General features: G+C 49.0%; 1 protein-coding gene and 1 long non-coding RNA gene across 3 annotated transcripts in view; one reads left to right on the plus strand and one right to left on the minus strand.

The window, feature by feature from the left end:
* Positions 1 to 14,439, minus strand: part of PIK3CD (phosphatidylinositol-4,5-bisphosphate 3-kinase catalytic subunit delta) — a 29,691-nt gene extending 15,252 nt beyond the window's left edge. For both annotated transcript variants that reach the window (XM_060289434.1, XM_030879252.2), the window contains exons 1-2: positions 14,301 to 14,439; positions 12,400 to 12,518 (exon numbers count right to left, since the gene is read on the minus strand). The gene's annotated coding sequence lies outside the window, so the exon portion shown is untranslated. The remainder of the gene's footprint in view (positions 1 to 12,399; positions 12,519 to 14,300) is intronic.
* A 1,768-nt stretch (positions 14,440 to 16,207) lies between these two features.
* Positions 16,208 to 21,811, plus strand: LOC132593989 (uncharacterized). The gene is made up of 3 exons (XR_009560126.1): positions 16,208 to 16,279; positions 18,784 to 18,919; positions 21,686 to 21,811. It is a non-coding gene; the product is annotated as an uncharacterized lncRNA (long non-coding RNA).
* The last annotated feature ends 1,268 nt before the right edge of the window (positions 21,812 to 23,079 follow it).

The raw sequence follows: 23,079 nt of genomic DNA on the forward strand, positions 1-23,079 counted from the left end.
GCAACGTATATTCTTGCACACATCTCCTTGTGTACAAGTGAGAGTCTTGGTGAACACTGTCTAAGAGAAATATGATGTGAGCCACACGTGGAATGTCAAAGGTACCAGTAGCCACATTTTTAAAAAGTAAAAAGACACATATAAAATTCAGTTAGTAATCTATTTTATTTAACTCAATATATCCAAACTATGGTCATTTCAATGTTATCAGTACAGAAAAATTACAAGATAGTTTACATTTTTTTGGTGCTAAGTCTTTGAAATCTGGTGTGTATTTTACACTTACAGGACAATTCGGACGCTAGGTTTTCATCAGAAGTATTTCATCTTACGTAGATTTCATACAATTAACAGGTTAAAAAAGTAGGTTCACAGACTCAAGTTGTTCCAAATATACTAAAAAGTTTTCCAATAACCAAATCGAGTATGAATTCTTATGTTTAAATGAATTAAAATTAAATAAAATGTTTAAAAATTCCATTCCTCAATCATACTGTCCACATTTCAAGTGCTCAAGAAATACATGTGGCTGGTGGCTGCCATACTGGGCAGTGCAGGTAGAGGGTATATGCCTAGGAGTGGAATTGTCAGATCATACGTATAACCTACGACAGGTATAACCATATCCTTAACTTTTTAATCTCCGTATCTTTGCCAGCACTTGGTACTGTCAAATTTACTCATTTCTGCCAATCTGGTGGGCGTGAAATGCTCTCTTGTTTTAATTTGCATTTCTCTGATTATCCATAAAATGTTTACCTTCTGCAAATATCCAGCTTATAAACTTTGCCCATTTTTTCTGTGGGGTTGTCTTTTTCTTACTGCTTTGCAGGGTTTCTTACATTCTCTAGATTCAGTTCTTTTGTTGCTTGAGTGAGTTGGCAATATCTGATTTGAGTCATCTTTTCACTTTGTTTATGTGTCTTGTTAAGGAGCAGAAGTTTTGAATGTTGATGTAGGCAAATCTTTTTCCTTCATGTTTTATCATTTTTATTCTTTAGACAAATACTTCCTTACCCTAGGGTCACATCCTCCGAGATTTAAGTGACTTTTTAAAATAGTTGAAAGGAAGTGTTTAGTTTGAGAGAGCTGTTCTTCTGGTGGCTCTGCCAGCTGGCTCCAGGCCTCACCCTCAGTTAGATGCAGAAGCTGCTCTGAGCAGCAGGGCAGCATGTCACCCTGTGCTACCATGTTACCACTGTTGGGATCCACTTCCTCTGGTTGTAAAACCACATCCTACTTTGGGTTCCTCTTTCTGAGAACGGCCAGGACAAAGGCTTCTTTTTTTGACTCAGAATGTGGAGGACAGTCAGGAATTCTGGAAAATCCATTTACAGTGCTTTGGCCAAGCTCAGGAAGGCATCTTTGGCCACTCAGTCCTGAGGCTAAGATGAGCGCATGCAGCAGGAACTCCCCAGGACTCTAGCCAAAGGGGTGGATGGGGTACCTCAGTGCTGTGGAAACGAAGCCTTCGACTACACTCGTCCATCTGGGATGCAGGGAAACACGTTGATATTAAAAACTCATTCCTAAAAGAGGAAGGCTCAGGATAGTGTGGGCAGGACAGAATCAAATACCAGAGAGGGGACAGGAGAAGGATGGGAATTCTTTCCCTCTCTGTGGGCCCAGGACCCAGGATGCAGCTGCTAACAAGCCCCAGCTCTCCATGAAGCCCAGACCTGTCGCTCTCAGTGTGTATGGGACACAGATGTCAGCTAATCCCGAGGCTTTAGAACTGCTCCAAGAATGCGGATTGGTACAACCACTTTGGAAAACTGTTTAGCAGTATCTACTAAAGGTGAACACATATGCCCTACGACCCAGCAATTAATTCCAGAAATGCCAGCACAGGTGCGCCAGAAGAAGCATACAAGAGTCTAGCACCGCTGTTCCTAGTAGTCCCCAAACAGAAACTTCCCAAGTGCTCATCAGCAGTAGAATGGAAAAATAAACTGTGGTTTCCTCTCCCGATGGAATGTTATATTAGCAGTGAGAGTGGATGATCTATCAATTCAACAATATAAATGAATCTCACACATATAAGGCTGAGAGAAAGACGTCAGGCACAAAAGAGTATGTGCTCAAGGTCCCATTTATATGGAGAACAAGCGCTGGCAGAACTAGTCTATGTTGGCAGAAGAAGAGATAGGGGTTACCTCGGGTGGAAGGCAGTTTACCCTGGGGGAGAGCGGCACACGGGTGCTGGTAACTTTCGGTTTCTTGATCTGGGAGCTGGGGACCTTCCACAAACTCAGTCCAAGTGGCTCAGATGGGCTGACTTCTCTCCTGGCTCCCGGAGTGGCCTGAGACCCAGGCCCAGCCTTTCAGAGCCCCGCATTCCCTGGCCACAGGGACTGGGTTGGAAGCAGGGACGGGACATCGCCCCAGCCAACTGTCATACCTCTCTGGCTACAGTGATTCTAGGATGGACATGTGACTATGAAGTCAATCCCACGGGTTTTGACATCTGGACTTCTTTGGGGACTTTCTCCTGGGAGAACAGAAAAGACAGAATATCTACCAGGAGCTGCTGGTGACCACCCGCTGCTCTGAGGGGTGGAACCCGAGAAAGGACCAACGTGGAGGAAAGCAGAGCTCAGTATGGAAAGTGAAGCAGGGTCCCGAGGACAGCCTTTGATTCCCTGGATCCAGCCATGCCTGAAGCTACACTCTACCTCTAGAATTTTCAGTTCTATCAGCCAAAAAACCCGCCCCAGCCCCGCCTTTTTGTTGTTAACTTAGAGCAGTTTGAGTTGGATTTTCTATCACTTGCAGCTGAAAGTATTTATTTCCATTAATAGAGCAGCACATTCCATTTTTGGAAGCTTCTAGTGTTAGAAATTTCTTCCCTTGGACACTGGCCCACCTCTAAGAGCCAGCCCTGTCCTTTGTGCTGCCACCTAGAGGCACATGGAGTCGTTATCTGACGGCTCTTCTGCTGGATGGTGGCCCCAGCACCTCTGTTCTCCCTACAGAGCAGATTTAGACGTTTTGCCAAAGTTTGGCACTCCAAGAAAACAAGAAGCTCCAGATGGGGCCCGGCAGGCCAATGGTAGGAGAATGTTCTAGTCACCAAACTCCCATTTGTTTGGCCTAAAAGGGTATCAGGCTCCCCTCCCCCGCCTCCGCTTCCCACCGAAAGTGCTTTGGTGGCCACATCACCAAGTTTGCTGGCTGCCAACCCTCCAGACACTTCTCACAGTAAGCCAGGATCTCCCAGTCTGTACAGGAACACTAACTTCCTGAATCTAGACGCAGGAACTCACAATTATTCTCGGTAATTTCATCTCATGGAAATAATCAGCACTCATGTATTATTGGATTTGACATTTTGTATATATCACTTAACCTGAGATATTTTAGTTTATTCGACTCGTATTTATTAAGTGTCAGGAATCGTGCGAGGTGCTGGGAACACAGTGGTGAATGAGACAAAGGGTCCCTCCCCAGAAGGCGCTCACACACCAGTAGGGGAGACACAGTAGACAAGAAGGATGTTCCCGCGTTGTATCAATGCGGTGAAGGACAGAGTGTCTAGTGACGATGTGATGGAGGACAGCAGGAGGGGCTGCTGCATATAGGGAGGCCGAGAAAGGCCCCTCTGAGGGGAGGACACTGGGGCAGAGGGCCAGGGTGAGCCATCACGTCCTGAGCTGACAGAAGGCGGGCCCTTGCCGCTGGAGCGCAGGGGAGGGTGGGGGATGAGATGGGCTGAGGAGGTGAGCAGGGACCAGTCCTGCAGAGCCTTTACAGGGGAAGCACCTGGCTTTCACTCTAGGAGCGATGCAGTGAGTGCACAGCCCTAGAGGGTTTTAGGAAAGGGAGCCACCAGATCCTATTTGCATCTGAAATGATGCTGGAGGGCTGCAAGCATGCCGGCGAGAATGTAGGGCAGCTCCTGCCACAGATGACTGTGCCTTGACCCAGGAGGAGGAGATGGAACTGGAGAGGGAGGGAATCAAGGTACATCTATGAGCTGGTGGCGGGGTGCGCGGTGCGGGGGCGTCAGGTGGGGGACAGTGAGAGAAGGAGCAAGGATAACAGGCAGGTTTGGGCTTGGGAGACTGCATGGCTGGTGGATATTTACAGAGATGGCAAAGTGTAAGGGAGAAACAGATTTGCAGGGAACTGAAACAGCAAGAGCTCCATTTCAGACATACTGAATCTGAGCTGCTTACTGAACATCCCAATGGAGACAGCCAAGGGGCAACGTCCCAGGTTGCAGCTCAGGGAAGAGGTCTTAGGGGTCACAGAGATATCATTTGGGATCAGTAGACGGCACACACATGTGGAGCCATGGGGCCAGGAAGGTAAGTAAGGGTCACGACCACCCTCAAGGCACTGAAGTGGGATGGACCAAAGAAGAACCAGGAACAATCCTTCTCACTCTGTCATCCAGAATCTTGAGAGAGGCTTCCTCTGTCCGTCCACATCTGAATCGTTAATAAAATAGTAAAGAAAACTGGGCAAGAAGGAGCTCGCTTCCTTTCACCTTCCCACTTCCGGCCCGCACGCTCCACAGAAGAGCTGCGCGGCAGCAGAGTCATCCTGGCCGGGGCGGGGGCGCCGGGGGTCTCTGTCACCAGCCCTCTGCGAGCTGTTCCTAGACATTCCCAGGTAGATGCACCTTCTCTGGCCGGAGGTTGAAGAACAGTTTCTCAGCTGTGAAGGTCTGAGGGGTCTGACCTCCTGAGTCCTGAGCGGCCGGCAGAGGAGTTTCTCTAAAGATTTCGATACAAGGACATCTGCCACCACCATCCTTCCCCACTGGCAGCAGGGAACGCCTCAGGGGGCCCTAAGTTATTTCTAAGGGAAAAGGGCAAGCAAGGGATGTAGAATCCCACAAATGCTTCTTCGGGACTAGGAGTGACCTTGCAGCCCACAGAGTCCCCCTGGGCTGGCAGACCAGCTGGCTGATGGCTTGTCCCAAGCTCAGGACTGCCGAAGGATCCCTTTCATTCCTGTTGAAACTCCACCTTTTTGGGGCTCTGAGCTGGCGTCTCCCGAGTCTGTTAGACTTCTGCCTCTTTCCAGTAGCCGTCACAAATGTGGTTGACACACTGACCGGGAGATGCTGCCCAGCCTTTGTCAATGTAAAGACAGGCTTTTTGGTGCCTGGGGAACAATCACATACCCTGGGGAACAGCTTCCCAAGGGAACACATGAGTCACTCTCAGCAGGGGACAGGCAGTGGGAAAAGAAGGGAAGTTGTGTCTTGCTTGTCTGAGCGATAAACATCCTCCTCCCTGAGGGGACGCCCTGGGCAAAACATGCCCTGTACCTTCCGATGTTATCCTAAAGCAAGAGTCTAGAGGTCCCCCTGGACGGCTCCTATGAACCTGTATAGAGAGAGATGTTCGTGTCCTTAACCTGAGGACAAAACATCTGTCCAATGCCTGGATTTCAGAGCCCAAAGTTACAACCTAGTTAGCCCAAGGGAAGGAGCCTCAGTCACAGAAAGTTGTAGAAGGTAGTTACGCACACAGTCTAAGTATCTACCATCCACCCAGGCTGGGAGGATGCGAGACCAGCAGCCATGTGACAAGGGGCAGGGGGCCACAGGGGCCGGCCTTCCACATCACGCTGAACAGAGCAGAGTTCACATTGGGCCTCTTGACCCGGGTTTATTTCCAGGACTTCTCGGCCTCAAAAAGTCCTTCTAATCAAGTGCTGTTTCCGGTCAGTCTCCCACGGAGAATGAAATGAACACTTTTCCTGTTGCCCAACTTAGATGGAAAGTGAGAGCAAGTGAGCGCTTCAGAAGCAGAGCAGAAGATGCTTTACCTGGAGGGCCACCACCTGCTGAATCTCCTGGATGTTTATCCCGAAGGAGCTTTCCAGAAACCACCACCCTGCTCTGGCGGCCAGGAGATCCTTCAACCACCACATCCTCCTGGAGGCCCTCAGGAAAAAGAATGAGGGGCCCCTCCTTGACCCAGAAGGCTGAAGGTCCCAAGTCCTATTCATTCATTCACTCGCTCATTCATTCATTCAGCAAATATTGATTTGATCGCCTTCTATGTGTCCATCAGGGAATGGGACAGGCACCATCCCTGCTCTTACAGAGTTTTTAGTCTAACGGGAAAAGACAAAAAAAAAAAAGAAAGAAACAACTGAATAAACAAGATGATTTCAGAGAGTATAGGATTAGAATGTGATAAAACAGGTTTGCAGGGAGCATCTTCTTTGGATGGCAGGTCAGGTAAGGGTCCTCAGGTGAGATATTGCAGATGAGGCCCAAATGACGAGAAGGATCCAGGAAAGATCTATGAAATAGGGTTCCAGGCAGCTGGAATGGGAAGTGCAAAGGCCCTGAGGCAGAAGACCAGGTAATAGGAGTCACAGCAGAAGGGGAGACTGGGGAGAGACAATGTGGCTGACCCTGCAGGGCCTTGGAGCCTCCGGGAGGAGCCAGGCTTTGTCACCACTGCAGTGGGAAGTCACTGGGGGGTTTTAAGCAGGGGACGGAGATGGCCTGATTTTATGCTTTACGAAGAAGACTGCTTTGGCTGCTGTGAGGAAAATGGAAGGAAGGGAGGCAAGAATGGAGCGGGGAAAGTAATGAGGCCAGGGCCCCAGGTCAGAGCCGGCAGAGCAGATGAATGAGGGAAGGCGTTGGGCCCTACAGGCCACGAAACACCCCAATCCTCTGCTCTTAAGGAGCTGAGGAACAGGCATCCCAGCAGCCCAGCCTTGAAGCCTGCAGCCTTCACCTTCTTGAAGAGAATGAAGCCATAGGCCAGAGGCAAATGCATGGCCCAGGGCCCTCAGCAGGTACAGTTTTAGGACAGATGTGCTATTCTTCCAAGATACAAATGCTTTCTTTTTTTTGTTTGTTTTTGTTTTAGTCCAGGCAAGTAGGACATCTTGAAGACCACCCCAGGAAGAGGAAGGACGGGCTTGTTTGGAGGGCTGTCTGACACCCCAGCTCCTGCCACCTGGAGAAAAAGAGGTCAGAGGGGTGAAGGATGGGATTGGACAAAATAACAAAGTCACGTGACACCGTGCAGAAGAAGGCGTCCCAGTGTCTGCTTGGAAGGCAAGCTGAGGACATGAACTACCTTATTCCCTGGTTTCCTATTCTACCCACTTCTGCCTCCCTCACTTCTTCTTCTTCCTTTTCTTTTTTTCACTCTCTCCCATTTTAAATGTGTCTCCTTTGAGTCCATATTATTCAATAGGACAGTAACTTCTAATTTGAATATTTTAAAAAGGAAAAAAATCCTCAGTGGGGGAAAACCAAGACAGACGTCAGAGAAGATGTGTAGGTCTTTGGAAATTCTGTTCTATATGGGAAAAAAAGAGAGAGAGAGAGACTGACTCCTGCTACTGCCATCAGAAAAAAAAAAATGAGCCAACTACCCTACAAAAAGTTCTATCCCTATGATCTCCTATGATGCTCAGTTCATGGTGCACCCAGGGGGGCCTTGGGCCTGCAACCATGCAGGGTCCCTCAACACTACACAGCAAAATCAAGAGAAAGATCCATGGTCTCATATCTGGTAATTTGGGGAATCTGGAAACTGTCTTAAGGAAGCATTTCAAAAGTGAAAAAGAAAAAGCTATATGCACAAAGATATGGATTGTAGTATTATCTGTGAAACTCATAAATCAAAAATAATAAAGAAACGTCTAAGTAAATGATAACACGAACAACAAGAGTGAATGTAGTCATTAGAATGACACGGCACTGCAAATACTCCCCACATTAAATGAAACCAATAATGCACATATATTTACCATGGCAACATGTGTTTGTGGACAAAACATTTCAGAAAGCATAGAGAAAATGAAAACAGCTATATGATGGGTGGATGTGGCCATCATACTAATGACTTTTAAATTTTAATATCTGTGAAAGTTTTGCAAGCACATAATTTTAAAAATTAATGAAAACTAAAATGCTTGCAGCAAAAAATGAGCAGTCCCTTGACCTCTATATCCAAACAAATCACCCCCAATTTCAGTTGTACCTTCTGCATTTATCTCTGCATTTCTAAAGAACAGGTTTATACTGATATTTCTTGATCTTCAACTTTTAACTTTTTACCTGAGAAGATGAGTTTGTGCTTTCCTTCACATACACACATGCATGGATCCTCTCCCCCATTTCCTGGATATAGTTACGGGATCACTTTCTGTTAATCAAACTTTAGTTCTTCCATTATTATAACCATGTAAATATTGTTCAAAGCTAAGCCACATCCTATACTATGGTTTCCTTTCTTGTTCAACTTTTTGTTACTCCTACCGTTGCCTCGTTTTTAATTTTCTTTGTTTTCTATGTGTGAATATGTAATTCTTCCTCAAACTCTCTAACAGCACTACAAAATCCTTATAATACAGCAAATATATCAGATAATCCATCAGCTCCATTTTTTTCTTAGAGATTCCTCCTGGGGCCCTCAGCCATCTTGCTCCAAATTGGGCTGGCTGCTCTCTAGACCAGCTGCACAACTGTGATATTGGAACTTCTCTTCACTATCATTATGGGAATTCCCTTCACCTTCTCTCTACCAGTCAGGGTTCTTGGTTGCAAGTAAAGAAGCTGACTCTCACTGATTAAGCAGGGAAGGAGCTGACAGGTTGTCTGACATATTTGCTGCATTGCGAGGGGTTTAATAGTTCTGTTGGACAGTTTGAGGAAGAATTAGTGATTAGTCCATTGAAAACAAAGCAAATAAAAATATGAGGCAACAAACAAAGCAATTAAAAACGTGAGGCAACTATCAACTCCAGGAAAAACAAAAAGTTGAACAAGAAAGGAAATATAACTGTACTACACCATGTGGACTCCATGATACAGAATCATGTCTGATGGCAAAATTGCTGGTATTGCCACTGAGTACTGGGTGCTACCTTGTACCCCTGCCACTTCTGTGCCAAGAACTCAACCTTGAAGCCCATCCCCGCTATCACCACCATAACCATGGAAGCAACACACGTTTCATCCCTCTCTTCTCTGTCAAAATATAACATAGGTACATTTCATCAGTGGAGCCCACATCACAGGTGCTGGCTGCAGGGGAGGCTTGGAAGAGAGTACTTTTCAGTTTCCATGGTGGGGTAGGTGTTTATTTCCCTCCCCACTCCCAAGGCTCAAAGGAAGACAACAGCTGAAATACAGAAAGTCATCTGGTGGCTGAGCCAAGTGAGAAACAAGAGACAACTGCATATTGTACCACTCGTTCCTCTTTCTTGGTTTACTCTCTCATTTTAGTAAAGCACATCCTCTAGTAGCTTCCTTGAAAAGGGATACAAAGAGTGTGTGTGTGTGTGTGTGTGTGTGTGAAGTTTTTGAAAAATTACATGTCTGAAAAAGGTCTTCATCCTATTATTTTGCTTGAATGATGATTACAGAATTCTGGGTTGGGAATTAATTTCCCTCAGAAATTTGAAAGAGTTGCTCCACTGTCTTGTAGCTCCTGCTGTTGATTTTGTAAAGTCCAACGCCATTCCGTGCTCTGATCTTCTGTATGTGGCCCCTTTTCCCTGTGCTGGCTTTTAGTAACTTCTATCTCTGGACTTTTGGAAGTTCATGTTGATGTCCCATAGAACATCTTTTACTTTGATGTAGTGTATCTTTTTAAATATATATATTTATTTATTTTTATTTTTGGCTGCATTGGGTCTTCATTGAGGCACGCAGAATCTTTTTGTTGCGGTGCGCGGGCTCTTCGTTGTGGTGCATGGGCTTCTCTCTAGTTGTAGCGTGTGGGTTTTCTCTCTCTAGTTGTGGCACGTGGGCTCCAGAGCGCGTGGGCTCTGTAGTTGCGGCACGCGGGCACTCTAGTTGAAGCGCACGGGCTCAGTAGTTGTGGTGCGTGTGCTTAGTTGCCCCGCGGCATGTGGGATCTTAGTTCCCTGACCAGGGATTGAACCCGCGTCCCCTGCATTGGAAGGCAGATTCTTTACCACTGGACCAGCGGGTAAGTCCCTGATGTACTGTATCTTATTATTCATTGGGCTGAGTGCTACACAGAGATTCTTAATGCAAACTCTTGAGTTCTAGATTTTTTTTTTTCCTGGAGTTTAATAACTTTTCCTTCTCCATTTCTCTCCCTTGAGCTCCTATGAGATGGATACTGGGCCTCCCAAACTGCTCTAATTTTCTTATCTTCTCTTTCTTATTTTCCGTCCCTCAAGTCTTTCTGTCTTACTTTCTAGAAATTCATTGTTCAATCTTCTAACTCTATTCTATTGAAGTTTCTACTTCTACTAGCCTAGTTTTGATATCCAAGAGCTTACTATTGTTTTATAAATATGCCTTTTTAAAAAACAACCATGTTTATGACTTCTGGGTCTCTGCCTTTCATGTTAGAGGACTCATTCGGCGTGTGACGATCCAGGCTGCCCATTCAAATTTAAGAGAGAGGCACTGAAAGGTGCTTGTGCAGGGCTGGTTGCTTGGTAGGTGTCGCTGAGAAGTAGCGTTTTTTCATGAGGTTGGGTTCCTTAGAGAGAAGTTCAAGGCCCCTGCCTGGAGGATGGGTAGAAGCTAGGCTGCCATGTTCCAGGAACCAGCTTGGAGAGGGTCTGTCTATTCAGCATGCAAACTTTCACTGAATCTTCCTGTTCTCAATATAGAGCCTCCCCTGCCTTCTGCTGCTCTGGTTCAATACTGCCTGCAGGAAACTAGCCATCTTCTGCTGGTGGAGGAGGGAGCTACCTGGCTACGTGGCCTGAGAGAGGGGTCTGTGGCTCTAACAGACACTTTAAACCAATATTCCTGCTTCCAGCCCCGCTCCCTGCCCCCATTGTTGGGAACACTCTGTGGCCCCCATTCTTTAGCCTTTGGTGGGTCGTGTGTACAAGCCAGCTCGCTTCCCTCACAGCCAGGACATTCAACATTCTAAGCTTTGCTTTTCTTTCACCCACTTGCTTCCCAGCTTTCAAAAGTTTTGCTCATATCCCTCCCCCTCTATCATCATTTTCTGTTTTCTTAAGGATTTATACCTTTTTATTCCTCTACTCTCATTTTAGTGGGCTTTTGAAACAGAGCAGAGATAAACACATGCATTCAGTTATGTTTTTGTGGAAGTTCATGATAATATTTACCAAGAAATAAAAATCAAGTTTCCAAAGATACACGCACAGAAGACTCTCCAGGGAGGATACTCCAACAAGGAAACAATGGTTCTTTCGGGAGGGGGGTAGGATTACAGAAGAGTGATGCTTGTAATTTTTTTGTAGTTTGTAAACTTCCGACAGTAAATAGGTATCCTTTACAAATCAAAAAGTCGGAGGGTTAAAAATCATGATTTAAAGGCATCTTCTGAAACACAAATCACGATAGTGTCAACAGGTGTGTAGCAGAAAAAGAAACTAATTCCTCTACACAGGTCTACATAATCCATGGTTTTCGCCTATGTGCCAGGGAGTCCTGGGGTTCCACAGAAGCACCCCAAGGCCTTCAGAGGGTGGCAGGAGTAGGACAGCTGCTCAGTGGGAGGAGTTCTGGGCCAGTCTCTACTTGTACCACAGTGGCACTCTTTTAATCTGCTTTAGAGGTTAAAATTCTGCTTAATACTTTGATCTTTTTAAAGAGGTCCACACTAACAAAGAAGTTTGGAAAGTACCAATGAAGACCTAGAAAAAATGAGGTGGGGTGGGGGAAAGCCTCCAAGGATGACATCATGTAACCTCGTGCCCTACCTGAACCGTCAGAAATGACAGTAGCTGCTCGAGCAACTGTATAAGGAAGACGGTGCTGGGCACCCACAGAATACATATGTGCCCACACAGCTTGCAAACGGGACAAATCTGCACACTTGCTAATCACACCCAGCTGCCCCCAGATACCAAAGGCAGGTGTTCAGCGAAGGCTCAGTCAGTGTCAGTCTCTGACCTCAATTTCTTCATTTGCACAATGAAGGGACTACATTCAGCTTGCAAGCTAATGTCCCAGAAGTTCCAAGGAGCATCCTCTTACTGATCCAGTGACTGCCAACTCTCTAGAGAAACAGAATGTCCCCACCTAAGGACTCCTTGAGAAGCAATATCAAGTTATGAAAATCCAATCCACTTCCTTCGGAAGAAGGTTTTAATTTTTCTCGCACCAAATAGGTCAGCCCAGCTCTATCATGAATGCAGCAAGTCAAATACCAAATGCTGCAGTTTAATAATGGGCTCCAGGGCTCCTCGAAGCACAGCCATCCCTTCCCAGGTAGCAGCATCCCTCTCTTGGGAAGCTGGCTGGGGTCTAGTTCACATCCCCCTTCATAGGCTCTGAGCACAAATTTGGGTCACTCTCTTCCTTTTAGCATTCTAGTCCTAAAGAGAAGTTCTCCTTTGGCTAGATAGTCAGGGAGGGTGGATTCCATTCAAATTCTTAACCTATCTACAAAATAACATCTCCTCTTCCCGCCCCCCCACATTTGTTTCCTTTGCCCAACCTACCTCTCTGGAATGGTCCAAGAAAGACCAGCAGCAAAGGTCCCTCTGCCTGGCAGATTAAAGATGCTTTGGGATCAATGAGCGTCATTCCGCCCTTGCCTGACTCTGAGCTCCTTATCTGTCTGAAAAAAAAGAACAGAAAAGAAAGAGAAAGAAAGAAATCTTTAAAAAGAGAAAGTCTCAGGAAACTTCTGTGCATTCTCTTAGAGGACTTTAGCTCCAAAGCAACTGTCTCACCAAGGTTTGCTTTTTGCAAACCAGTCACATTGTACTTAATGGGCCTTTTTCACCATCTGTGTCAATGCCACCCCCAGCTCCCTTTGGTGGTACTGAAGCAAACCACAGGAACATTTCCAGTGCCTGAAGCAGGAATTCATATACATACAGATGACTCAGATCATTTTTAGAGTTGTTTGTTTTGTTTGGTTTTTGAAAGCAAAGTAAGTGATCTGAGTCAAGCCTGGGTTCAAGTTCCATTCAATGGCTGCAAAAAGCAGGTCTGTGAACTTGAGGGTCCCCATTCGAGACCCAAATTGCATCATAAAGGAAGATTCATCCCTGCTTGCTGGAGATGAAAAGGAAGGGTGTGTGGGGAGGGGTCGGCCCACTCACTGCCTCTGTGCTGCTTCTTTCCCTACTGTGGGCGGCTCCTGGAAATAATCTGACCCCAGAGACAGAAAAACACCTGAGTTCTGGGAGCCCAGGCGGCTGGGTTCCAGCAGCAGGACCTGCCACCCCCCCAACCTCCCCCCAGCTACCTGCACAGCAGGATTCTCCTGCCTGGAACCCACTGAGCTCCTGAAGAGCAGGAAACCTAAACCACTGGTTTCTCCATGAGACAAAAAGCCCAGTCCTAGGAAGCCGTTGGAAAAGGTGTCATTCCAAGAAGACATTTCCCAAGGTCCAAGCTGGAATTCACCCGGCTGCCAGCCTAATCCCTGGAAGGATACCCCACGGACCCTGCTGCAGGAGCCCAGGAACATGGGCTTGGATGGTCTCTCCATTTAGCATCCAGGTGAGAGGATGGCAAGGCACTTCCCAAAGCACTGTCACCAGAGAAACGGGAGGTCAGCGACAAGAGCTAAGAAAGAAATAACTTCCATTCTGACCAAGGGAGTTAATTAACAAGAGGACAAAAAACAACAGCTCAGTCACAGGGAAATGAGACAGGATCGTAGAGAAAGCACTTTCGAAACCAGGAAAGACGAAGCAAAAAAAGTGATGGAGCCGAGAGAATGAAAGATAAGAGAAAAATTAGTCCTTAGGAATTCAGGTCAGGAAATACGGAGCCGGGACAGAATTCACAAGAGGGGGCGAGGGAGGACGTCTTTTGCTCTGGCCCTCACGCTGGCCGGGACCTCAGGAGCTGGGTCTACCGCCCTCTAGCCCTCTGGGTTCAAGGGCAAAGCTTTGGGAGGCAACGCTAGGAATGGCCAGAGCGCAGGATGCTCGGTCCCGAATCGGGGGCAGGGGGAGGGGAGGGCGCGCGCGGCAACTGCTCGGTCCCTGACAAGTAAACAGCTTTCCCCGAACAGGCGCGCGTCCTCGTCCGGAGCCCGGCTGAGGGCCCTGCTCATTCCCATCTAGGGCGGTAGCGGGACACCCCGGATTCCCGGCCCCACGGAGGCATAAAAGGGATGCAATGAGATCAGAAAAGGAGGGTATGAATCAGCCCACACCAGAGAATCACAACGCGAGAGCGGCCCGCTGCCTCGGCCTCCCCAACGGGGTTCGGTCCGCCCCGGGAACGCGCCTCCTCCTCCAGACCCCACGCGCCCCCGGTCCCCGGATCTCCCCAGGCGGACAAAGCCCGGCGCTGGGCGGGGCGTGGCGGGGCGTGGCGGGGCGTGCGCTGTGGGGGGGCACTGGGACCCCGCAGACGCCCGCACAGGTGGGCTCCGTACCGGGTGTCGATGCCGGGGGCGGGGCCCGGTCTCCCTGGAGACGGTTGCCCAGGGGACGCGGCGGGCGGGTCCCGGAGCGACGGGAGGGCGCGAGCCTCTGGGCGGCGGCGCCGAGCCCCGGGGGCCTGAGGGCAGGCCCGCGGTGCGGAGCGGGTGCGCGGGGCATCCGCGGAGGGGCGCGGTCCTGGGCGGGGCCCGGACAACAGGCAGACGCGGGCAGGGCCAGGGGGCGGGGCGTCCCCGGGGCTGGGGCGGGGCCAGCGGCGGCGCGGGCACCGTCGGCAAATTCTCACAGCCCCAGCCAGGCGAAGCTCTGGAGAGCAGGCGTCCGCTGCGCACCTCGTGGACGCCGCTGCAAATCCTCCCGGACCCCGCTGCTCCCTGCTGGCGGGTGGGGTTGCGCATGGAGTCGGGAACCTCAGCCGCCGCTGGACCCCGGACGGCTTGCGCACGCTGGCCTTGGCCCCCCTTCGGCCTTGTAACCAGAGGATAGAAAATGCCACCTGCCAAGTGAGCCAGGGCCGGTCGTCCGCCTGCTTTCCTCTCCCGGGTTCCCAAGGAATCACCAGAAAGGGCGGGGCAAGGGACCAGTGTCACTTGTCAGGAGCCGGGGTCACCCGAGTAACTGGCCAGCCCTGGCTCTGTGCTCAAATCCAGTGTGCGGGCTGTTCCCCAGCCGCTGGGCCTCCCTCTCCATCGGAGTTTACCTCACATGTCGGATTTAGAAAATAAATGGGTTAACCCGGGACTTTCACGATACACCTATTCATTACAATGAACTATGCGTGCCGGCATAGCGTGCGTGCAATATAGCGCGGTCATCCCCCTGCACTTTGCTCCAGTTTTCATCCAGGCATCACACTGTAAAGTGGGTATTGTTCTCCCTTGGGTTGTAAATGAAGCCGAAGCTCATAGGGCAAGGAACTCACACACACACACAGACACACACACGTCCGCACCCAATCCCACAGCCTCTTAGCAGCAGAGCTAGCTTTGGAAGCACTTTGGACTTGTACCGGGCCCACACGCTTCTTGCCCTGCAACGTCCCAGGTCCCCTCGAATGTTCTTTCGGGTCCACAGCCGGACTTCAACCTGTGTCACAGTGGAGCGCAAGAGGAGGAGGGGAGTGCGAGGTTCAGAGTGACCCCAGAGTGACCCCACCCGAGCGGGGCAGACGTGGGGCAGAACAAAGTGGCCTGAGGCACAGCCCTCGGTGGTCCCAACTGCTTCGCACGTCTCCGCCTCCAGCCAGTGTTCCAGGTGAGGCGCCCAAGGCAGGGCCCGCCCATCCGGCCCAAAGAGCCTCCCTCCGCCCCAGCGTCGCCTAGAGCCTGCGAAGAGGGCAGGAGAAAAACTCGACCAGGAGCTCCCGGGAATGTTGAAGAAGCCTGGGATGCGCAGACCAGGCGGCCCGGCCGTGGGAGGTCGCGGGACCCTCGGTGAGCTCTGCGTCGTCGCCAACCCCAGCACCCCTGTCAGGGCCGGGGTTCCGGGCGCCCCGGCCACCTCGAGGAGAAGAGAGAGGGGGTTCAGGATGGGAGGATCCCCCTCCGTATCCCATCCCCGGATGTCACACACAGACACACTCACAAAAACACACACTAGCATGCACGTTCACACACACACACGCACTCGGGTAAATTGACACACACAATGACGCACGAAGTCACACACTCCCGCACAAGTACTCAGACACAGAGACCGAAGATACACACACAATTACTCTATGTAAACACACAATGACACAGACGCCGAGACCACAGACACACACGCACTCGTGCGCATTCACACTCAACCTCACTCTCTACCCGCACAGCGCAGCGGGCTGTGCACTTTGCCGACCATCTCTGGAGAAGGCGGAGCCTGGCCACTGGGTGGGAACCGCCCCGCACCCAACCCAGCGCTCCACCGGCTGGCTTCCTCCACCTCCACCTTCACTCCCGGGGACGCTGGCGGCTCGAACTCGGACTCAGCCCGGGTAGGGAGGGGTACCTCGTGGGGGTGGGGGGAGGCAGGACCGCCCTTGACCCACAGGAAGGGGATTTCCCGGGATGAAAAATAAGCCTCAGGGTCACAGCTGGACCTTGGATGGGCAGACAGAGGCTAGGAGGGGTCCTCTGACTGCCATCCTGACTGGGGAGGGGTTGTATCCCTAACAACCCCCAACCAGGAAGGGATAACGACCCCACAGGGCCAAGCCACCAAAGAGATTTTCCAAGGGGCAGACAGGCTTTGGCTGTTCCCATCTCCATAGGCGGCCCCAGGCCCCCCATCCTGCAGACTTCCTTTCTCTCCAGCCTGGGTCTGGTTGAAAGTCAAGCTCAAAGACAAGGTCCCCATTAGCACTGTTCAAATTGGGGTATTATTTTCCTCTGGAGCCAAGAGAAAACCCCAAGATTCTTTGAAATGGCAAAAGCCACAGAAGTCATCCTGTGTGTATTCACAGATGTACTGGAACTGCACTGACAAATTCCCAAAAGATACATAATGTAATCAGTTGTTTGGGAGAGAATTAAGTGAATTAATACAGACACATGGAAAGTCTCTATAACAGTGCCCGGTGTGTATACTAACCACTTAGAAGTGTTTGCTCTCACAGATGGGAAACAGACACAAAGAGATGCAGCAACCTGGCAGAGAGGGAAGAAAAATCAAAGTCTCCTGATCTCCTCCTTCCAAGCTAAGGGATCTTAAGTCCTTTCTGAAATAATAGTGAGGGTATAAAGAAATTAGTTTAGTGGATAAATAAATTAGTTTCACCATTGTTAGAAAGAATAGGGAAATTAGATTCCCAGTCCTCTACTAGCGACTGCCAGAAGGAGTGGATTCTCTTTATAAGCTCCCGAGCTTGAGGCAAGAAATCCGAAGAGCCTCTGCTCGCACCCGTGAGAACCCTGGGTACATTCAACAGACCTGTAAGAGGGGAGTTGATCTGCTCCATGAGGCACTCCTTCTCCCCATCCTGACATTTCCACGTGAGCTCGCTGTGATGAAATGTCAGCTTCCCTCTGCTGCCCACTGGTATCCCAGCCTCCAACCTTCCTGGAATTCTGCTTGGCTCTTCGAATTCAAACCTGGCACTCAGCATTGCAGGGGGTCAGAATGTGAAAACCCTAAATACGTCACTTTGGCGTATTGATTATTTTGAATTAAAAGGAGTTGATAAACAGCCAGTGCACAAAGGACACTCTGAACCTTCTTTATCCCCTAAAAGCAGGAAGTGAATCTCCCATGTGAAAGGGATCTTCCCTGTTCCAGGAGGTAGAAGGCATCCCTAACCACCAGAGACAGGGAGTTTAGGGCCAAGGAGGCTGTGCAAACAAACCCGGTTAACTTTAAAAAAAAAAAAATTAATTAATTAATTAATTTTTGGCTGCGTTGGGTCTTCACTGCTGCTCTCAGGGCTTTCTCTAGTTGCGGAGAGCAGGGGCTACTCTTCCTTGCGGTGCGCGGGCTTCTCATTGTGGTGGCTTCTCTTGTTGTGGAGCATGGGTTCTAGGCATGTGGGCTTCAGTAGTTGTGGCTCACGGGCTCAATTGCTCAGTTGCTCAGTTGCTCCGTGGCACGTGGCATCTTCCTGGACCAGGGCTTGAACCCATATCCCCTGCATTGGCAGGCAGATTCTTAACCACTGCGCTACCAGGGAAGTCCCAAACCTTGTTAAGGTCTTCACCATCTTACCCCTAGCCCAAACCCCTTGTCTTGTCAATTCTTCACAAATTAATTGTCTAAAAGAGACAAAAGCTTTCTGCTCTGGTGACTTCTTTGAGTCTCATATCTTTGGGGGGCTTCCATACATATGCATGTGTTTAAATTTGTTATTCTCCTGTTAATCTGTCTTTTTACTACAGGGCAGGTGTGGGGAGGCCTCAGTCAAGAACTTAGAAGGGTAGAAGGAAAATCATTTTTCTTTTTCTGTAGCATTTTTAGGTGTGGTCAGGTAAGATTAAGCTGAGTAGGGACAAGACTAAAAAGGCTACAGTTGAAAAAAAAAAAAGATGAAACTAACAACAACCAAAAAAACAAACAGTTAAATGTTTGTTTTAAGTTCTATTGGGAAAAACAGGAAGACTCTGAAGAATAATCCTCCTCAAAGGCGGAACACAGTTATTCACATAATTCCCCTGTCCTTTTGTTCCCTTGATCTTTTTACTCTCAAGGCACAAGGATGAGGAAACCTAATTACAGGAGTGTCTGGCTCCTGCTTGCCTGTCATCTTTACATATTTTCATTAATCTTTGAGACTCTCACCCCCAGGTAACTCAAAAAGTGGCTCATCTGTAGTTAAAAAGCAAAGTTAATTAGAATCTGGGGCTTCCTCCTTTCTTTTGCTAATTCCCCAAGCTTAGACCAAAAAAGGCTGTCGGAACTGAGGCTTCCAGAGTTTGTGATCTGGGGGTGGGGGAGGGGAGGCACAGATTTCAAAAGTGATGCTCATGTCTGCGATGCAACCTGTCAACCCAAAAGCGTGCGTGTTTGCAGGGAATCTCCCCAAGAAAGGTAGGAGCGCCAGCCCTGGAGTTAGATCTGCCTTTGGATGAGTGTCCTAATCTCTGCAGAGCCATATCCTCCCCTGTAAAAGAAGAGCCACCAGACATCACCGACTTGGCCAGTAGAGGTAAGGAGCCACGGGACAGCACAGGTAGGGGGCTACCAGCCGGGCCTCACAGTGGGGCACCTGGTTATATCCTGCGTTCCACCACGGTTTCCTGTGAGTCTTAGGTTTCCAATTCTAGCATGTGATCCTTGTGGGAGGACATGATGTCTTAGACTTTTTTATACATTTTAGAGAAGAAAAGCTATTCCTCTGTTTCTGGAAAAGGTCAATTGTGAATTTTTATTCTGAGAAAATTAGAGTAAGGGGATAAAAAGGGTGCCTGGAACATCAGGGGACCGTGTGAATCACACATCAAAGCTCACGAAAGATACCCTGGGGGACTCGGGAAACTGACCTTCTCGAATCTCCTTGGGAAAACCTCTAGATGTGTTTGAGAAGCCGTTGAGGGTAAGGAGATTCAACTAAGGGCTAGGAAATTTTTAAAAGTTGGGTCCAAACGTGAAGAAGGTAAAAAGAATGAATCTGGCAATATTAGACTAAACATATTTACTAAGCTGCAGCTTAAAGATCATTTAGTTAAGACAGGGGGCAGGGGGCCTATGTAAGTCACACAATCACAGCAGTCAGTACCTGGGAGATACCAAAGTGGACAGCACCTAGTGCCAGGGCAGGAATAAAGAGAATGGACTTGAGGACACGGGGCGGGGCGGGGAAGGGGAAGCTGGGATGAAGTGAGAGAGTAGCGTGGCCATATATACACTACCAAATGTAAAATGGATGGCTAGTGGGAAGCTGCTGCATAGCACAAGATCAACTCGATGACCTAGAGGGATGGGATAGGGAGGGTGGGAGGGAGGCTCAAGACGGAGGGGATATGGGGATATATGAATACATACAGCTGATTCACTTTGTTGTACAGCAGAAACTAACACAACATTGTAAAGCATTTATACTCCGATAAAGGTGTGAAAAAAAAAAGTGGGCAGCAGCAGAGGGAATGGCATCTAACATGTTCTGGCCCATACAACATGGCAGTCATCATGCTAAATGTTTTTACATTTATCATGAAGGCTTTAAAACATGGTGGCCAATTCTCATAGAAAAGGCATCTATGTCTCCTCCCCTGAAATCTGGGTGGGCTTTTGACTTCCTTGACTAAGAGAGTATAGCAGGAGTGGTGCTAAGTGACTTGAGAGTTTAGGTCATAAAAGGTCATACAGCTTCCACTTTGGTCTGGAACCAAGCACCCATGCTTATTGTTGGAGTTCTGGCATCAAGAAAGTGTAACCCAGAGCCGCCATGCTGTGAGGAAGCCCAAAGCCAGAAAGAGAAGCCAGTGTAGGCACTCAGGCTGGCAGTCCCATCTGGGTCCAGCCTTTGAGTCATCCCTGCCCAGGCAACTAGACAAGTGAAGAAACTCCCAGGTGATTCCAGCACCCCCCCAACCCCATGTTCAAGTAATCCGCAGCCCTTTGAGAGTCTTCCCTGCTGACCCCAGACACCACAGAACACAGCCAAGCTGTCCTGTCCAGCCCTGTCTGAGTGCCTGGACCACGGAATCCATGCCCATAATAAAAACACTTGTTACTTTATATCTCTAAGTTTGGTGTAGTTTGTGCAGCAGTACATACCTGGGACTTTATCTCATCAAATCATCAAAAGAACCCCACAAAGTAGGTATTATCATCATCTCCTTAAGGAAACTGAGGCCCAAGACTTACCCAAAGTTACACAATAAGTGGCAGAGCAGGGATCAGAACCCACATCTACCAACAACTAAAACTGCTTCTAACGATGAATCATCCACCTCCTGTAGGGCACAAGGGTCGATTTTTTTTTTTTTTTTTTTTTTGTGGTACATGGGCCTCTCACCGTTGCGGCCTCTCCCGTTGCGGAGCACAGGCTCTGGACGCACAGGCTCAGCGGCCATGGCTCACGGGCCCAGCCGCTCCGCGGCATGCGGGATCCTCCCGGACCGGGGCACGAACCCGTGTCCCCTGCATCGGCAGGCGGACTCTCAACCACTGTGCCACCAGGGAAGCCCTAGGGTCGATTTTTTTATGCATGATATATGCCCATTTTATCATGACCCAGTCCTGCCCCTCAAGACAATCTTATGGACCACTTGGAAAAGGAAGGGTCTCCGGAGACTCTGTTAGATGATGTGACCCAGTGCCCTGGTGGGAAGTGGTCAAAACCACCGGGATGAGTCCTGGGCCTGTTCTAGTCAATAATACCCTTCTTGACAACCGGAATGAAAGGAAATGCAAAAACTGGCTCACCCATTCGATAGAAATGCAAACAGAATTCACAAATACCTGGAGAAAGAATCTGTAAAAATTATTCTAACAGAGGTGGGTAGATCTGGTACAACCAAGTTCAAGGCTATATATAATTACATGTCAAGTTCCCTAATTACAAATACAGAGTAGGGGGAGAGGGAAGAGGCCTCAATAGAGCATGGAGCTCAGAGAACTCAGAGCTGACCCGAAGCTCATTCAGAGGCAGCACTGTAAGCCCTTCATGAACGAGCCTGCTGCGTCCTGGATCTCATAAGGACCATTCTCTATATGAGGACCATTCTCTATATGAAACTATATCCAGGTACTTGCCCTTCTTGGTAGTCACACCTTTGTGCAGCTCCCCCACCCACATTATAGCAGGGTTGTGACCAAAAGAATATGGCAGAGTGATGCCAGGTCACCTTTTAGATTAGGTTATAAAAGACCGTAGGGCTTCGGTCTTGGGCAATCTTTGTCTCTTTCTCTCATCTATTTTTTTTTTCTCTTTTCTCTTTCTCTCATCTTTAACTCTGGGCTAAGCCAGCAGCCATGTTGTAAGGACACTCAAGCTACCCTATGAAGAAGCCAGCCTACATGGCAAGGAACTGACACATCAAAACCTTGGCAGGTACCTCCAGCCACAAACACCTGCAGCCCCAGCTGCTCCCAGATTCTGACCCAAAGAAACGGAGATGGTAAGTGTTTGTTGTTTAAGCTAAGTTTTGGGATAACTTGTTACACAGCAGGAGATAACTAATACACTAAAGGCTGCCGTGTTCCTTGCTGTGTGGCCCAGCACCTGCTCCAGGCTTAGTATAGCAGAGGCTCCGTCCGATACCTGTGACTGAATAAACAGTCAGTACAAACAACTCCTCCACTGTAATTATGAGTCAGACACGTTCCTAAAGAATCAGCAACAGGCCGAGTGAAAGAAGCCAGCCACAGAAGACCACGTCCTGTATGATTTGATGTGTATGAAATGTCCAGAACAGGCAAGTCCATAGAAACAGAAAGTAGACCAGTGGTCGTCTAGGGCAGGGGGGGTTGGGAAGAACTGGGGAGTGACTGCTAGTGAGTACAAGGTTTCTTTTTTGAGTGATGAACATGTTCTAGAATAGATTATGGTGATGGCTGCACAATTCTGTAAGTATATTAAGAAACCACTGAATTGTGTACCTTAAATGAATTTTATGGCATGTGAATTATATCTCAATAAAGCTTGCTGTGTTAGAAAAGGGGGAGAGGAGGGCTTCCTTGGTGGCGTAGTGGTTAAGAATCCGCCTGCCAACGCAGGGGACCCGGGTTCGAGCCCTGGTCCGGGAAGATCCCACATGCCGCGGAGCAACTAAGCCCGTGTGCCACAACTACTGAGCCTGCGCTCCAGAGCCCGCGAGCCACAACTACTGGAGCCCATGCGCTACAACTACTGAAGCCCCCGCGCCTAGAGCCCGTGCTCCACAACAAGAGAAGCCACCGCAACGAGAAGCCTGCGCACCGCAAGGAAGAGTAGCCCCCGCTCACCACAACCAAAGAAAGCCCACGCGCAGCAACGAAGACCCAACACAGGCAAAAATAAATAAATAAATACATAAATAATAAATAATTTGAAGAAAAAAAGAAAAGGGGGAGAGGAAACCAGGCGAGGTCACTGTCCAAAATGGGAAGTGGCACCAGGGGAGGCTCGTTCCCCACAGGACTGGGAAAAGCCTTGGGATTCTCAGAAGTGGAGGGGCCCCCCCATGCCTGGAGCAGAGAACATGTTAAGGTCTCAGGGAGGCTAACCAACGCCTCAGGCACCATGGGGTGGGGTGGTCTACGCCAGCCCACCCACTCAGTGAAAGGGGGTCTGTGTGTTCATCATACAGGGTCTCAAGCCGCCTGGAGCCCAACATGCAAGGCCTGGACATGTCCCTGACTCCCCATCCCTCAGAGACCATT

The sequence above is a fragment of the Globicephala melas genome, chromosome 1, assembly GCF_963455315.2.
Source record: "Globicephala melas chromosome 1, mGloMel1.2, whole genome shotgun sequence".
Lineage (NCBI taxonomy): Eukaryota > Metazoa > Chordata > Mammalia > Artiodactyla > Delphinidae > Globicephala > Globicephala melas.